Source organism: Tamandua tetradactyla, chromosome X (assembly GCF_023851605.1).
Source record: "Tamandua tetradactyla isolate mTamTet1 chromosome X, mTamTet1.pri, whole genome shotgun sequence".
In the NCBI taxonomy this organism is placed as follows: Eukaryota; Metazoa; Chordata; class Mammalia; order Pilosa; family Myrmecophagidae; genus Tamandua; species Tamandua tetradactyla.
Window position 1 is genome coordinate 94,398,381 of NC_135353.1, and position 6,040 is coordinate 94,404,420.

Below are 6,040 nucleotides of genomic sequence, written 5' to 3' on the forward strand. Positions count from 1 at the left end.
ATAACCAAATCTATATCACTCCATATACAAATGATAATTCGAGATGGATCTTAGAATTAAATGTAAATGCTAGAAACGTGTCTTCTAAAAGAGAACCTGCAACCTATGCCTCGGTCAAGTTGTCTTAGACATAAGGAGAATGGACTACAAAGAGCACAATAACTCTTCTAGATGAGGTGGAATTGTTCTGTATCTTGATTGTGCCCATTCTTTCATGTGATATACAACCAAGATGATAGAGCTAGAGGTGAGGTAGGTAGGTTATCACTGAGAAAGGTCATGTGTTCATAGAAACTCTATACCTGGATCTGTGCTTGGCCTGTAGAGGACTTTTACACAGTGTAAAAAATCTGTAAATATGTAGGTAAAGCAAGGGGAAGAGAGAGAGGAGTAGAGGAGAGGGGAGCGTGAGTGAGCTCAGAGTTCACTTGGGATATAGACAAACTACCACAGTTGAAAGGGCTAAAATCAATTCTAGAATCACAAGTTTCCCATTGCCAGTGAAGCCATGGTAGTACTGGGAAGAATAACTAGTTTCAAATAGAACCATGAAAGTGGTGTCCATGGGCTCATCAGGCACAGACCTTGGAGTGGCGCAAATAGGAAGCAAGAGAATGGTACCATATCAACCCTAACTGAGCAGAATTGACCATCTGTGATCCAGGAACCAGCACGAAGTCAGCGTGACCCCCTTCCGGTAGCAACATGAAGTCTATTAAGCCAGGCACCATAACCAGTTGCCATCTTAGAGGAGAGCAGGGGTAAGACAGAATCTAAAAGATCAAGAAATTAACAGAAGGAGATAAAAGATTCCTTTGAAAATACCATAACTCACAGAAATGAAAAAATTCTGTGGTCATTTAACATGTCCACTGATTTTTTGATCCTCTCTTCAAGACGTGGAGTCTAATTTCCCCACCCCTTGAACATGGAGTAGACTTAGTGACTTATGTCTCATGAATAGAATGAAGTGGAAGTCTCAGTGTGTCACTTGCAAGACTAGGTCATAAAGTAAATTGTGGTTTCTATCTTGATCTGTCTGTCTTTCAGATGAATTGCTCTAGGTAAAGCCAGGTGCCATATGGAGAAGCCACTCAAGCGGCTCAGGATGAGGCCTATGTGACAAAGAACTGAGACTTCCTGCTAATAGCCATGTGGTTAGCCACCTTAGAAATGGATCCTTCAGTCCCAAACAAGCCTTCAGGTGATTGTACCCCTGGACAACATCCTCTTATGAGACTACAATCTCATGAGAGGCGCTGAGCCAGAACCCTAGGTAAGATGCTCTCGAATTCCTGACTCACAGGAATTGTAAGATAATAAATGTGTGTGGATATAAGGCACTATGTTTTGAGCCACTTTGTTACAAAGCAATAGATAACTAACATGGATGCCAAAACATTTATTTGCAGTATGGAAAACATCATTTGGTTAGGAGCTTGGATATATGCAAGAACCAACAGGGATTACTTAAATTAGCAATAATCAGAAGTGGATATGGAGAAATGAATTCCATGAATTTTGAGCTCTTGGAGAAGGAAGACAGCTTCACCATTACTTCTGTATTTCCCCACTGGGCCTAACCAAGGGCCTTATCTTCATTAGTGGCTCAGTAAATGCAAGAGAATCATAGGAATCTAAAATTGTAAGTGATCCGTAAGAGCATGTACTTCAACTTTTTTTATCCTATGATAACAATGAGGTGCAGAAATGCAAGGAGACTTTCTCAAGGTCATAACTGGTTAGAAGTAGAAGCTTATTGGCTTCTAGTCCGTCAGGCTTAATCTCTCACCAGATGTTTCTACATCAGGCAAAAGCCCCTAGAGGATTGTGGAGATGATTGGAAATGTTTAGGTTCATGGGCAATTTAGGAGGAAAGAGTGAAGAGGATAGCTTAAGAGGAGGAGGATCTGGAAGATCCCTGTGACCCTTCACTTCTCTTCTATATTTTTGAATATATATGTGAATTTGAGGGCAGGACCAGGACAGAAAAAACCGTTGACCATTCAGGCCATTGAAGTCCTAGAGTGTCTGTGAGTTACATCACCCTATTCTTGTGGGGACTCATGCCCCATAAGTCTTTCTTCCCCTGTGTTTGGCTGTGTCTTTATTTTGCCACAAGGGACTAGAGCAAGGATGGAAACCTGTATCATAGGCAACCATATGTGAGCTGGGACATAAGTTAGGGTGCTAGCCTCTCAGGGAGATTTTCACAGAACTCTGCCACACCAGGGCCACCTTCATTTTCAATATGTGCAATCTTACTCAGTGAAAAATACTCTTCTTTTTGGTGAAATATGAGGGCAGGGTTTACTGATATGGGCTGGGATCCTAGGGCTAATGATGTTTCCCAAGCTATGATGGATATTTTTTCTGGTTCCTTTGGTATCTGCTGAAAACAACCAAGACTTGGGGCCGGCAGGAACACACAAATGAAAAGATCAATCAAGAAATGACCACTCAGAATAGGGTTGCAGTGAAGATTGTGGCACAGGAGAGAGTGGGTGTAGGGAGGGGGTGTAAAGAGCTCATTGCCCTATAAAGCACTGTTGCTTGTCCATGGTTTGACATGTGGCCTCCCATCCCTGGAAATTCGAGAACATGTAAACCCAAACTGCAATGGTTAGGGGAGTTCATGGTGTATCTGTGTGGTGTAGGTGGTTACCACTTGCCTCCCTAAGTACATGTGAAGAGAAAGAATGAGCTCAGGTGCCAGAAGAGCTGTCTAAAAGCAGCTGGAAAATACACACTCCCCTGGATGTGAATGCATATTTTGCTTACAGCTGTTGACTTCAGACCCTGGAGCCTAGGTCCAGAAATGGAAGATGCTTCTGTCTAACCATCACAGTAGCCAAATGCACAAGTTTGTTGGTCACCTGGGAATTTACTCATTTTTTAAGTCTTGCCTCTTCTGTGGTCCTTTCTTTCCCAGATTCCCCCCTTAAATTTCCAACTGCTCGGTGGGCCACTGTGACTCAGCAGGCAGAGTTCTTGCATCCCATGCTGGAGACCCGGGTTCTGTTTCCCAATGCATGCCCATGCAAAAAAATAAAATAAAATCCAACTGCTTCCCCTGACCTAAACTATGTTCTCTGGCACCTTGAGCCTCGCCAAGAACACTGCCATTTCACTCTGTGGTGGCTGCAGGAGTGAGGATAGGGCAGGGAGTGGCACACCTTAAAGAAAGAAAGGTATAAACTCTCAATTCTTAGTCCTTCCCCATTGTGGTATTTCAAGAGTAAACTCTGCTTGGCTTTTGTGTTCTTTTGGATGCTTTCTGCTACTTTTAAATGTGTGTTTTTCCTATTATTATCTAGAATTCATCATTGTTATTTGTGGGAAGGTGCACATGGCTTTTCATTACTTTCACTCTTCAATGATAACCAGTTCTGGACTGCATTTTAATAACCCCCCAAAAAGACATGAAATTGGTGCAAGCCATGTTAAGGGACAAGAAAGGGAGATTTGACATACGACAGTGCAATTTTCCCCTATGGATACCCCATTCAGTTGAGAATCCTCAATAGATGTTACATCAACATACAGGCTCACACAAACATAAGTACAACATGTATATAATGTTGACAGTATTAATGCCACATTATAAGTATTACTCATCCTTGGAGAGATTTTCTCTTTTCCTCCCTAGCCCACTTGAGTCCAATCATATTAAATGTGAGCTAGGGAAAGAGCATTGCGGATGTGGAATATGGAAAGTGCATTCTCCTCTCCATGTCCTCAGTCAGTCCAGGAAAAAAGCTGGATCCCTGGAGCTCTGAGTCTTTATAGGCCCCTTGATAAAGAAACGTTACATGACGTGGAATGAGCTCTATTTGCACCAGTCTTTGGCTCCTGGCTGTGCTGCACTGTGAGAGGCCTTAAAGAGCTGGGTTAGGTCTTGGCAAGTATCTTTGGGACACTGGGAGCACTCATAGCCCTGTGCAAGAACACGTGGTCTTCATGCTCTGTTTCCTGAAGTTAGAGTTGGGGTGGGGAACAGTTCCTGCATGGTAATTTTATGAGTCTTCCTGACCTCTGCCTCTGTGTATCTGTCCTTGTTTGATAGGCAGTTCCTCCATTTAGACACATTTATTCCATACAGGACCCCTTAGGCCCCATCGTGTTTGCTCATCCCTGGGCCCATGGACACATTTCCTCCATCCAGTGAGATATTCCAAGGCAAGAGTATGATAGGTTTGTTAAAATATTATGTAGACAGCTCAGTGTACATTTACATATAAAATATTTTGTATTGATAATACAATACAAAATCAATATAATACAATTATTGATAAAAATATACAAGTACAGGACATTTGCACAAAGAGTGAGCACAACAAACAACTAATAAGTGTTTTATCCCCTTCCAATAAGTGATTTATCCCATGAAAACAGAAAATCAAGAAATTTCCCATATTCCCCAGTTGTGATGTTTTCCTTGAAAACAAAATTGTTATATTTTCCTTGAAAATATAATTGTTACTTGCACATTGATATCTCATCGTTTATTAAATTTACGGAGATAGAAAAGTTTCATATGGCCTTTTCTGTGGAAATGCCCTTTGAATAGTTTTTTATAGGGGTTGTGCCTTTTCCTTATTGATTCATTAAAACATTTTTCTCATAGGAGAAATATTAATCTTTTTCACACATTTCACAAAAAGTAGTTTCCTTGACACTGATATGTAAAGATCCTATCATACTTTTAAATGCTTTTACAGTTTCCAATGTGTGACAGTTCCTATGCCTCTACTTTGTGGCCTTATCTCAGTAAAAATGTGATGAGGATCCGTTTTTTTCAACATTTCTTATTTTGAAATATATGTGCAGAAAAGTGATACATTTCAAGGTACAGTTTAACAAGTAGTTATAGAGCAAATTTCGAAGTGTGGTATGGGTTATAGTTCCACAGTTTCAGGTACTTCCTTCTAGCTGTTCTGATACACTAGAGACCAACAAGAAATATCAGTATAATGATTCAGTAGTCACAAACATCTGTTAAATCCTATCTTCTCTACTACAACTCTTCCCTCTCATCTGATCCTTCTCTGAATCTTCACGGGTATTTGGGCAGTGACCATTCTAACATCTTCATGTTGGAGAGGGGCCTGTACCTGTTTTTGCATGCTTTGTATTCGTTGTGCTTTTCTTTGTGTTCGCAGTTGTGATTATTGGATATTTGAAAGAATATGTTCTCCATTGTAGGGTACAAAGTGTCTAAGGGACTAACAAGGGAGTTGCTAATATCAATCTCAGGATCAAATAAATTTATCCAAAGCTTAATGGAAAGAAAGATGCTATGTGGGTTATTCCCTTAGGGCCACATAATCCATTGTTTCTATAAATATGCTGCTTGCTGCTTCTGTATTAATCTTCTTTGTAGTTATCTCTGGGTCTGAAATATGTGGAACTGCTTCTCCTGGATTTCTCCACCAAGCACTATCACAGGATGCTGCAATAATTTTCTCTAAGAAACTGCACCTTTTGTCCTATGCACCAGTCCTGGGATCATAAGCTCTACTCACACACTCAGCTTCTGTGATGACTCCTGTTGCATCCTGTTTACCTCACAGCAGATGCTGTTTCTCAATTGCAGTTTCACAGCATAGAAATTATAGCTGTAAATAAATTTGCAAAATTTCCACCCAGAGACAAGGAAGGACAGAGTTTTTTTTTCAAGATGATCCCCTTGCCCCTGCCCCTTTGTGGGCCTGTTACTTTTTACCCTGCAGATCAGAAGATCATCCATGGTTGGGAGGGAGGCTGTAAAATGGCAATGTTGGCAGGTGTGGAATTTAGCTCATCCTCTAGGGAAGCTAGTAAATAACTAGAAACTGTCTGGAACAATGGTTTGGGCGACAGCATGATCAGATGCACACCATATCCCAGCCTGGAAGGGGTGGAAAGGAGGACATTACAGCACAGAACTCTAAGTAAATGTCCACACTGTGGCGGCTGATGCCGCTCACTCATGGGCATAACAGCATATCTCAGAGTCTCCCCCCAGTGGTGAACAGAAGCTCTCTCTACTAGGAGCAAG

General features: G+C 41.3%; 1 long non-coding RNA gene across 4 annotated transcripts in view; it reads left to right on the forward strand.

The window, feature by feature from the left end:
• Positions 1–1,337, forward strand: part of LOC143671519 (uncharacterized) — a 70,297-nt gene extending 68,960 nt beyond the window's left edge. For all 4 annotated transcript variants that reach the window (XR_013169578.1, XR_013169579.1, XR_013169581.1 and 1 more), the window contains one exon: positions 1,051–1,337. This is a non-coding gene — a long non-coding RNA (uncharacterized LOC143671519). The remainder of the gene's footprint in view (positions 1–1,050) is intronic.
• The last annotated feature ends 4,703 nt before the right edge of the window (positions 1,338–6,040 follow it).